This window comes from Salvelinus namaycush, chromosome 42 (genome assembly GCF_016432855.1).
Source record: "Salvelinus namaycush isolate Seneca chromosome 42, SaNama_1.0, whole genome shotgun sequence".
In the NCBI taxonomy this organism is placed as follows: Eukaryota; Metazoa; Chordata; class Actinopteri; order Salmoniformes; family Salmonidae; genus Salvelinus; species Salvelinus namaycush.
This window is the reverse complement of record NC_052348.1, coordinates 1307922-1320060: the sequence shown is the minus strand read 5'-3', so window position 1 is coordinate 1320060 and position 12139 is coordinate 1307922. Positions and strand designations below refer to the sequence as shown.

At 39.6% G+C, this 12139-nt stretch overlaps 2 protein-coding genes across 2 annotated transcripts in view; both read right to left on the bottom strand.

Moving 5' to 3' along the window:
* LOC120034984 (dynein regulatory complex protein 9-like) overlaps positions 1-6361 on the bottom strand; it is a 29512-nt gene extending 23151 nt beyond the window's left edge. Inside the window, exon 1 of the mRNA XM_038981711.1 lies at positions 6257-6361. The gene's annotated coding sequence lies outside the window, so the exon portion shown is untranslated. The remainder of the gene's footprint in view (positions 1-6256) is intronic.
* Positions 1-12139, bottom strand: part of LOC120034983 (transmembrane protein 131-like) — a 244245-nt gene that overhangs the window by 86684 nt on the left and 145422 nt on the right. The gene's annotated exons all lie outside the window — the stretch shown is intronic.

Genomic DNA, 12139 nt, shown 5'->3' with positions numbered 1-12139 from the left:
AGGTAGTCCTGAGGCATGGTCCTAGTGCTCAGGTCCTCCGAGAGAAAGAAAGAGAGAATTAGAGAGAGCATACTTAAATTCACACAGGACACCGGATAAGACAGGAGAAGTACTCCAGACACATAAACTACTGCAGCATAAATACTGGAGGCTGAGACAGGAGGGGTCAGGAGACATTGTGGCCCATCCGATGTTACCCCCGAAGGGCCAAACAGGCAGGATATAACCCCACCCACTTTGCCAAAGCACAGCCCCCACACCACTAGAGGGATATCTTCAGCCTCCAGCGACGCCCTCCTGTCCGGAACAGCCAGAGTCTCCCGCCTGTCCGGCGCTGCCAGAGCCTCCCGCCTGTCCGGCGCTGCCAGAGCCTCCCGCCTGTCCGGCGCTGCCAGAGCCTCCCGCCTGTCCGGCGCTGCCAGAGCCTCCCGCCTGTCCGGCGCTGCCAGAGCCTCCCGCCTGTCCGGCGCTGCCAGAGTTTCCCTCCTATTCGGGGTCCGTTGTAAGGGTCCCCAGTCCGGGGTCGGCGGCAAGGGTCGCCACTCCAGAGGCGCTACATAAGGGGGCCAAGACTAAGGTGGAGTGGGGTCTACGTCCCGCACCAGAGCCGCCACCGCGGTGTAATGCCCACCCAGACCCTCCCCTATTGGTTCAGGTTTTGCGGCCGGAGTCCGCACCTTTGGGGGAGGGGGGGGGGTACTGTCACGTCCTGACCGTAGATTGTTTTGTATGTTTCTATTTTTAGTTTGGTCAGGGTGTGATGTGGGTGGGTATTCTATGTTGTAGGTCTAGGTTTTCTATTTCTATGTGTTTGGCCTGGTATGGTTCCCAATCAGAGGCAGCTGTCTATCGGTGTCTCTGATTGAGAGCCATACTTAGGTATGGCTCTCAATCAATTTTGTTTGTGGGTGGTTGTTTTCTGTTTAGTGTATGTCACCTTGCAGAACTGTTCGTTTGTCGCTTTGTTGTTTTTTGTATAAGTGTTTTTATTGATTAAAAGGTATAATGAATACTTGTCACGCTGCTACTTGGTCCTCTTCTCCTTCTCCAGATGACAATCGTTACAGCGACATCATTGAAGTATACATAGAAGAGAGTCGGACCAAGAATTGAACCCTGTGGCACTCCCATAGAGACTGCCAGAGGCCCGGACTACAGGAAGACGATTTTACACACTGAACTCTATCGGAGAAGTAGTTGATGAACCAGGCGAGGCAACCATTTGAGAAATCAAGGCTGTTGAGTCTGTCGATAAGGATGTGGTGATTGACAGAGTCGAAAGCCTTGGCCAGGTCAATGAATACGGCTGCACAGTATTGTTTCTTATAGATGGCGGTTAAGATATCGTTTAGGACCTTGAGCGTGGCTGAGGTGCACCCATGACCATGATAGAGCATGACGCTTGCAACGCCAGGGTAGTGGGCTCTACACTACCGGTCAAAAGTTTTAGAACACCTACTCATTCAAGGGTTTTTCTTTATTTTTACTATTTTCTACATTGAAAAAAAAATAGTGAAGACATCAAAACGATGAAATAACACATATGGAATCATGTAGTAACCAAAAAAGTGTTAAACAAATCCAAATATATTTTAGATTCTTCAAAGTAGCCAGCCTTTGCCTTGATGACAGCTTTGCACACTCTTGGCATTCTCTCAACCAGCTTCATGAGAAAGTCACCTGGAATGCATTTCAATTAACAGGTGTGCCTTCTTAAAAGTGGAATTTCTTTCCTTTTTAATGCGTTTGACACAATCAATTGTGTTTTGACAAGGTGGGGGGGTATACAGAAGATAGCCCTATTTGATAAAATACCAAGTCCATATTATGGCATGAACAGCTCAAATAAGAAAAAGAGAAACATCAGTCCATCATTACTTTATGACATGAAGGTCAGTCAATACGGAATATTTCAAGTGTAGTTGCAAAAACAATCAAGCACTATGATGAAACTGGCTCTCATGAGGACCACCCCAGCAATGGAAGACCCAGAGTTACCTCTGCTGCAGAGGATAAGTTCATTAGAGTTACCAGCCTCAGATATTGCTGCCCAAATAAATGCTTCACAGAGTTCAAGTAACTGACACATCTCAACATCAACTGTTCAATTGAGACTGTGTGAATCAGGCCTTTATAGTTGAATTGCTGCAAAGAAACCACTATTAAAGGACACCAATAAGAAGAAGAGACTTTCTTGGGCCATGAAACACAATCAATTTGTCCTTTGGTCTGGAGCCCAAATTTGAGATTGTTGGTTCCAACTGCCATGTCTTTGTGAGATGCGGTGTGGGTGAACAGATGATCTCTGCATGTGTATTTCCTACCATAAAGTATGGAGGAGGAGGAGGTGTTATGGTGTGGGGATGCTTTGCTGTTGACACTGTCTGTGATTTATTTTGAATTCACACTTAACCAGCATGGCTACAACAGCATTCTGCAGCTATACGTCATCCCTTCTGGTTTGGGCTTAGTGGGACTATCATTTGTTTTAATAAATTATTATAAAAAAATAAAAAAAATTGTTTGTTACTTTTACACCTTTTTCGTGGAATCCAATTGGTAGTTACAGTCTTGTCTCATCGCTGCAACTCCCGTATGGACTCGGGAGAGGCGAAGGTCGAGAGCCGTGCGTCCTCCAAAACACAACCCAGCCAAGCCGCACTGCTTCTTGACACAATGCCTGCTTAACCCGGAAGCCAGGCGCACCAATGGGTCGGAGGAAGCACCATACACCTGGCAACCCTGTCAGTGTGCATTGCGCCCGGCTCGCCACAGGAGTCGCTAGAGCTCGATGGGACAAGAACATCCCTGCCGGCCAAACCCTCCCCTAACCCGGACGACGCTGGGCCAATGACGCTGGGCCAATTGTGTGCCGCCCCATGGGTTTCCCGGTCGCGGCCGGCTGCGACAAAGCCTGGACTCCAACCAGGATCTCTAACTGCACAGCTTGCCTTAGACCACTGCACCACTCAGGAGAATGTATTTGTTTTTCAACAGGACAATGACCCAACACACCTCCAGGCGGTGTAAGGGCTATTTTACCAAGAAGGAGAGTGACGGAGTGCTGAATTAGATAACCTGGCCTCCTCAATCCCCCGACCTCAACCAAATTGAGATGTTTTGAGATGAGTAGGACCGCAGAGTAAAGGAAAAACAGCCAACAAGTGCTCAGCATATGTGTGAACTCCTTCAAGACTGTTGGAAAAGCATTCCAGGTGAAGTTGGTTAAGAGAATGCCAAGAGTGTGCAAAGCTGTCATCAAGGCAAATGGTGGCTATTTGAAGAATCTGAAATATATGATATGTTTCACACTTTTTTGGTTACTACATGATTCCATTTCAGTTATTTCATAGTTTTGATGTCTACACTATTATTCAACAATGTAGAAAATAGCATTTTCTTCTTTGACGCACCTTATGTCTAAACTTCTTTACAGTGAAATGATTTTGATTGGTGATCTCAACTGGTGTTGGTTAAAGCCGGTGTCTGATGATTTAAAAATGTTTTGTAATTCTATGAATCTTACCCAGTTGATTAACTCACCCACTCGCCCAAATCTTAAATGCCCAGATAAATCTACCCTGATTGATTTGATATTAACAAATGTTCCACATAAATATTCTGCGGTTGGTGTTTTTTGTAATGATTTAAGTGACCATTGTGCTGTTGTTGCTGTTAGAAATACTAAGGTTCCTAAGACAAACCCATGTTTTATTCGTAAGAGAAATTTGAAGTGTTTTAATGAGCAGGCTTTCTTTCATGATTTGTTTTATTTTGACTGGAGCAAGATTGAGCTTATCCCTGATGTGGAAACTGCCTGGATATTCTTTAATGATGTTTTTTTCCAAATAGTAAACACACATGCCCCATTCCGCAGGTTCAGGGTTAAAGGGCGGGATAATCCATGGTTTTCTTCTGAGCTGTCTTGTATTATTCACGACTGTAATCTAGCCTGGGCTAAAGCAAGGAAATCATGTTCTGATGCTGATTGGCTTATTTTTAGGCAGTTACGAAACAAGTGTTATTTTCTTCTCAGGAAGGTCAAGTCTGAATATTTTATGTCTGTTTCCACTGATAACCTGAATGACCCTAGAAAGTTTTGGAAGGCTATTAAGTCTATGTCTGGTAACAGTAATGTTACTGAATTACCGTCATGTGTTTTGAAGGACTCTCTTGCTGTATATGACAAAACTGAAATGCTGAATTGTTTCAATGAGCACTTTGTATCATCTGGTAGGCTGTTTGATTCAGTGTCCTCTGTCTCTGTACAACCCTGTGTGGATGAACCAGTGTCCTCTGTCTCTGTACAACCCTGTGTGGATGAACCAGTGAGAGCTGGTCAAACTTTTAGCTTTTTGCCATTCTCAGTGCAGGTGGTACATAAAGCCCTGAAATCCTTAGATCAGAGAAAGCCTGCAGGTCTTGATCATTTGGATCCCTGCTTTTAAATCTGGCAGCTGATTTCATAGCTGAACCACTTACATATCGGTTCAATCTAACCCTGGAATGTAATGATATTCCGAAAATCTGGAAATCAGCATTTGTCCTACCACTTTTAAAAGTGGGAGATCCAACTCTTTTAAATAATTATAGGCCAATCTCAAAGCTGTCACCCCTGGTGAAATTACTTGAAACCCTTGTGAGTGAACAGCTAAAATAGTTTTTATTTACTAACTCTATTTTATCAATGTACCAATTGGGCTTCAGGAAGAAGCATAGCACAATTACAGCAGCCATGAAGCTTTTAAATGATATCACTGAAGCCCTTGACAAAAAACAACACTGTGTCTCACTTTTTATTGATCTCTCTAAGGCTTTTGATACAGTTGATCATGCTATACTAAGGCAGAGATTGTCGAGTGTAGGTCTTTCAGAGCATGCAGTTGCATGGTTTGCTAACTATCTGTCTGATAGAACTCAGTGCACTCAATTTGATGGGCTTATGTCTGTTAAATTGTCTGTCTTTAATGGTGTGCCCCATGGCTCTGTACTTGGTCCTCTCTTATTCACTATTTATATAAATGATTTAGACAAAAATGTCCAAAATGCGCAACTTAATTTTTATGCTGATGATACTGTTATTTACAGTTGTGCCTCGTCTCTTACAAAAGCTTTCCAGAACTTGCAAACTGCTTTTTATACTGTTCAACATTCCTTGTATCAATTGAAGCTTATCCTCAATACTGACAAAACTAAACTAATGGTGTTTTCTAAAGCAAGAAATAGACCTCTGAAGCTTTCACCTATTACTACCTGTCAGGGCAAGGAGATTGAGGTTGTAACCTCATATAAATATCTTAGAATTTTAATTGCATATTCAACAACTTACAAAAAAATTGAAGCTGAAATTGGGATTTTATTTTAGGAATAAGGCCTGTTTTTCTTTTGAAGCCAGGAGGCTAGTATCAGCTACATTTATGCCTTTACTAGACTATGGGGATATTTTATATATGAATGCTTCCGCTCAGTGTTTGAGATCAATTGATACCCTTTACCATGGCACTTTGAGATTTTTTTAAAACTGCAAAACCCTTATGCACCACTGCACTTTGTATACCAGGGTTGGCTGGCCTTCTCTAGTCACTCGTAGGCTCAGTCACTGGTATACTTTGATTTATTAAGCCATTTTGGGTTTACTACCTTTTTATTTGAGCATTTTTATTGTTCAGAAATGTGGTGGGTACTCTCTTCGTTCGCTGGACTTTATCCTGCTAACTGTTCCAAATGTCCGAACTGAATTTGGTAAAAGGGCTTTTATGTACTCTGCGCCATCGTCTTGGAACGCCTAACAAAATACTTTTAAACTGGAAGAACTTGTCCCGATTGGTATTTTTAAATCACTGATGAATGATCTTGAGACTGATTCCCTGACCTGTCAATGTTTTTAATTTGCTGTTTTTGATTTTTGTTATACTCTTGTGAATTCAATGGTTTCTACTAGATTACTTGTAGTTTTTCATGTTGTTTGTCTGTATTTTTGTAATGACTTGGTGCTGCCTATCTTGGCCAGGACGCTCTTGAAAAGGAGATTTTAAATCTCAATGAGCCCTTCCTGGTTAAATAAATAGTAAAAATAAAGAAAAACCCTTGAATGAGTAGGTGTTCTAATAGCAATAAGGCACCACTGAGGTTTGTGGTATATAGCCAATATACCACCCCTCCTTGGGCCTTACTGCTTAAATAACCCATATCTCTTTTATAACAGGATATTATCATTGACTATATGAAAGTGCATGTATGAATGAGTCTGATTTACCGTTTTCAATGGCAGGTTCACCTTCTGAAGCCGGATGAGGTTCCCAAAGCGTGCTGCACACCCACCAAGCTCAGTCCCGTCTCTGTACTCTTCTACGCTGACAACAACAACGTGATCCTAAAGAAGCATCGCAACATGGTGGTCAAGACCTGTGATGCCTGTGACACCAGTGGTAGCCCATCTATCTATTCTTAAATTTAATCAACTTAATTGCCATTGTTCCAAAAGAAACAAACAGGGTAAAATAACTTGCAACCAGCAGTTGATAGCAATAATCTGTCAATATGCTGATAAATAGTATGTATCTAATATATTGATTTTTAGTCAGAGTTGTATATGAACAACACCCATTGGACCGATAACCATACTTCACTTTTGATTAACTAAACTATTCAAATCTACAGTAATTCAGATAATTACATCACCCCTTCATGTCGTATATTCTGTGACCAATCAAAGCTGTAAAGTACTGTATCATAAATATATCAATGCTAAAATTCTGCCCTTTTGATGACTATAATATCTTGTTGAACCATGAATTTGTCATTGTCTCTTTTAGAAGTACTAAACATGGTTTGCAAAAAATACACGTTTTTCTTCTTCTTTAATCATACTTTTAACCAGTACAAGTTAGTAACAATGGAAAATGGCAACAAACAAAAAAATGTAACAAATACACAGTGATGTATGTCCTTGTCAACAGATATCTGGAGGACTGTATACGGCTATATTTGTAATAAACTATACTGAACAAAAAAACGCAACATGTAAAAGGTTGGTCCCATGTTTCATGAGCTGAAGTTAAAGGTCCCGGGAAATGTTCTGTACGCCAAAAAAAAAAAAAATGTGAGCATTTCTCCATTGCCAAGATAATCCATCCACATTGAAAGGTGCACCATATCAAGAAACTGATTAACTAGCATGATCATTACACAGGTGCACCTTTTGCTGGGGACAAAAGGCCACTAAAATGTGCATATTTGTCACAACACAATGCCACAGACGTCTGAAGTTCTGAGGGATTGTGCAATTGGTATGCGGACTGCAGGAATGTCCACCAGAGCTGCTGCCAGAGAATTGAATGTTCATTTCTCTACCATAAGTCGCTTCCAACTTCATTTTAGAGAATTTGGCAGTACATCCAACCGACAATTTTCCTGCCTGCTAGCCATTCAAAATGTAACGATTCCTTTTGGGTGTCAGGGAAAATGCTATGGAGTAAAAAGTACATTATTTTCCTTAGAAATGTAGTAAAGTAAAAGTTGTCAAAACTATAAATAGTAAAGTACAGATACCCCCCAAAACTACTTAAGTAGTACTTTAAAGTATTTTTACTTAAGTACTTTACACCACTGTATGTGCTTCAATAGAGTCTGACGTTCAGGGTGGTTGGACATATAAGATGGGGTGCTGGTGAGCTTCTGCCCCCATTTTAGGTCGTCACACAAATATTCCCTCACCCATGTCCATTGAATCATAGTAATTACACCTTGCTTTAAGGAAGCATAGCAAGAATGAAAGGAATCAATTTATCATTGAATGATTTATAAATCTCGCTTATTAAACCATCATTTCCAGGGGACCTATTGTCCTTAAGGCTTTTAATACAGTCTTATCTCAATTTCAGATAACTCATCACAAAAATCCCTGAAATCATTATCTTCTTAGCTACTTCTTTGCTACATTGTCTAAGAAAAGATCCATATTGGAAGTTGGCTGGGCTGATGTATACAGATTCTGATAAAACTGGGAAACATGCTGAGAGATTTCTTTTGGATTTTTATTGGGAGTATTATTAATCATTAATTGACATATGGAAGGGAGTCTTTTCGCCTGCCCTTTGTTCTAAATTAAAGAAATATCTTTAATCGTCTTGCTCTTACAAACGCTCCCCGGGCCTTTTCCTCGTAGAAACAATCTAACTGCATTTGCAATGATGATAGCTCCAGTAATTCCTGATTAGTTAGTTACCTTTTTTTAGTTTAATCCATTATTCCCTTTATGATGTCATATTCTTTCTCTCTCTTGGCACGAGCAATTTCTTTTCCCATTGAAATAGCCAAAAGCCTTAATCAAATTTCCTTAGCTCCCAGTAACTTCCAAACATATTCATAACACAGGCACAATTCCTGTATTTATCATTAATTCCTGCTACTTCCTTCTTAAATACATCATTCTCTAGTAAAGTCTTGTTCATTTTCCAGTAACCTTTAACTTTTTTTGGTTGACAAACCATGCATATTTATCTTTATTGAGATCCCGTTGTGGTCTGTTAAAATCAATGGTTCAATCGAGACTGTATCAACCTTGTCAGCGATATCTTCAGATATCAGCCAGAAATCAATACGGGATTGTATAGATAAATCTTTGGTACTCCATGTAAACATAATCTTATCTGGGTTCTTATGTCTCCAAATATCTAGAACACCTAACCTTAGACATATATTCCTTATCTCACAAACAGAATTGCTATCCATAGGAGGCCATCTATCTAGATTATCATGTAATACTGTATTAAAATCTCCACCCCATATTACTTTGGCCAATTGAAATTTAGACATAATTTTACTTATTTTCCTCTCAATGTCTCTAAATAAAATACAGTTACTTGACTTGTTATTGGAAGCTTAAGTATTTACAACAATGAATAGAACATGGTTGACATCTACCAATAGTATAATCCATCTCCCTGTATTATCTGCTTCATGACTCAATATATGAGCCTTAAAGTTGCCTTTTAAAATAGGGACACCTGCTGACCGATTAGTACCAAATGAAAACCAAATGTCATTCATATCATCACCATTGACACTTCCAAAACGCAGTATCTGTGCAACAGGCATGAGTTTCTTGAATGAAATAAGTCGGCACTCTTACCCTTACAATACAAAAATAAAGATCTTCTTTTCAAAAAATGACAGATTCCTCTGGCATTAATAGAAAAAACAGAAATGGACATTTACTATCAAAGTGACTATATGAAGAATATTAAACTTGTATACGTTCACATGAATCGGGTTCTCATAAAAAGAAAAGGTCTTACTAGTTGCAAATAGAAACATACCTTTGCACCACGTAAGTGGTTGATCTAAATTATATATATTTATACAATTGCAAATAACATTGTACCATAGATTGGTAAAAACGAATAGCCATCAAGCTAACATTAAGTGTCAGTGCGAATTTCCCTGCCATAAAAAAAATATATATATAAAAAAAGTTTGGCTCACACAAACAATGCTCTTTCCTCAATAAATATCTAGTTTTATCAAATTAGCAAATAAAACTCAGTCCTGCACAACTCACTTGACAAGTCCAGCAGTCAACAAACTAGGCGTCAGCGTGAATTTCCCTTCCATTAATTAACAAAAGCCTTAGCTCCCGCAAAATATGCCCTTTTCCCTTCCTTCCTTGCTCTCTCAATTATCGGCCACAGACGATTCAGAGCTTCTTTGTCAAATGGAAGCTGCTCCTTGGTTGGGGTATTCGGGTATGAATCGCATTCACCCCCCTTTTTTACACCGCAAGCATATGAGTGAGTTTCAACAATGCCTCTTTTCTCCTTGGAAGTTTCAACATCCATTATCTCAGCAACAGTTTGGTCATGTCCTGATTACATGCTACTAGCTATGAAGACGTTAGCAGGCTAATTTAACTACACACGCTGACACTTTTCGATAGCTAGCTTGTTCGTTGGAAATAGTCAAAAATATATGTCAAAGGTTTGATTAATTACAAAATTATTCATTGTATGGTTAGATATCATTTTTTGTGAAAAAAACCAAATTGCAACTGCAGTCTAAAACTATAAACTTTGTGAGAAAACCCCAAAATTGTTCCTCAGCTAGAAATGTTACACCCTCTCATGTCGCAATCTTTACCATATCACTGATTTCATGGAGCTCTCCTGCTCATCATTTACTTCACAAAATCCCGCAAACGTGAAAGCGTCAGAAATAAACATTGCGAGATTGTACATATGTGTGAGTCAGAGATTTGAAAGCAGACGCTTTCATCCAAAACGATGTACAGTAATCCGTACATACATTTTACGTTTGGTTGGCCCAGGGAAATTAGAGTTTTTCGATCTTTTCGAAGCAATTTTTGTATATCTTTCTTTGTAGTACTGTATGTATTCAATAATTTCGAATTGATCACTTCCCACTGGGTACATACATCAATTCAATGTTTATTCCACGTTGGTTCAACGTAATTTAATTGGAATTACATTGATATTGTGTCACAGTGAATTTTATAATCTGCAGTCAATTTAATTATGTTTTCATGTGCCATGATTCTGACATTTTACATATGATCCTCATAGGATTAGGCTACATAATTACAGTGGTGCAGTAAATGTAATCTCAATTCAATACGATGTGCATATACTGTACATATAGCCAATATAGCTATTAAACCCATGTTCAGTGACTGTAATCTGTGACGCAAGTGGCCTAATATGTTTGTGACGTTCCATGGAAACCACGGTATTGTTTAAAACTAGATTCTGATTGGCTTGCAGGTCATTCTACAGTGTAAACTATAAATGAAAAAGTGCTTTTATAGCAGTGTTACAGATTCACAATACCGAGCGTGTCTCAACCCGTACCGCGCTTTTATCTACCTAAAGGTATCTTCACGCACAACTGGATAGGCCTTTTGGATACGCTTGTCCAAGGTAAGGATATGCGTCAAGCTATAGCCTACTTTTAATGTTTTAGTTCCGAATTTAAGTTACTCCAGTCAAGTGATTCATCGTAAAAGTTTGTTGTTTTGACTGAGCAGTCCGATGGCCAATAACATACATAGATTATGCATTAGGCAATGCACAAGTCAGTGTTTAGGTCACAATATAAAGTTGCTACTTCCGTCAACTCAAGTTACTCAATTCAAGTGATTAATCGTAAAATTTAGTTGTTTTGACTGTCAAAACAAATAACTTTGATGGAATATTCAAAATTATAATGGCAATTATGAATCACAAATTCACAACATTACTTGCATTTCAATGATTCATCCAGGCCCAAGACATAAAGTTGCCTGAAAGCTGTGTAACAATCATTCCATTGCTGACCCATAGGATGGTAATCACGTACATGATTGGCTTAATCTAGAATCATGGATACCTTTCATGTGAGTACACACACCATTTTTTTTTTTACATATCTCAGAAGGAAGATACCTCAATATCTGGAAGCACTGTCTCATGTACAATTGTTAATGCTATCTCTGAAATGTCTAACAAAATGTTGACTTGATCGTTTCATCAAGACCCTCTCATCACAAGTTGGAACTAGTGGTCAACATTGGGACAATGCAGCCATAAATAACATGGACCAATATTTTAATGGAGGTAAGCACTACACTTCTGATGGGTTTAAAGATTGTATTACATTATCTAAAAGTGAGAAAGTAAACCCCAGCTGTTATTCTTTTCACAGGGAAGGACAATCCCCATTATGCCATGAATGTTTCATTGCTGAACAACCATAGATATGTTTCCTCTAATTTGGCTCCCGTTCCTCCAACAGTGAGCAAGACCTGCCAGCAGAGCTCTCTGGAGCAGGGAGACATCCCGTCATCCTTTTGGCACCTGACAAAGTACACTTTTTTTCTTCTAAATAACACTATAGTAACATCTTCTGCACAAAGTTACATTCCTAATAAGATTGGTGTTAAGTGAGAAAGAATTCTAAAGATGGTCCAATGGGCATGGTCTGAAGCCTCTCGTCATCTCAGTATGTTGAACCACCTGATTTCTTGCAGGCTTGAGATTCAAATCCTGCTGAACGATGTTAAGCATTCGATTAACCACATGCAGGGGACGCTGAACACCATGCAGGGGCAGTGTATTGAGTTGCAGACTGCCATGTCTAAGGTAGT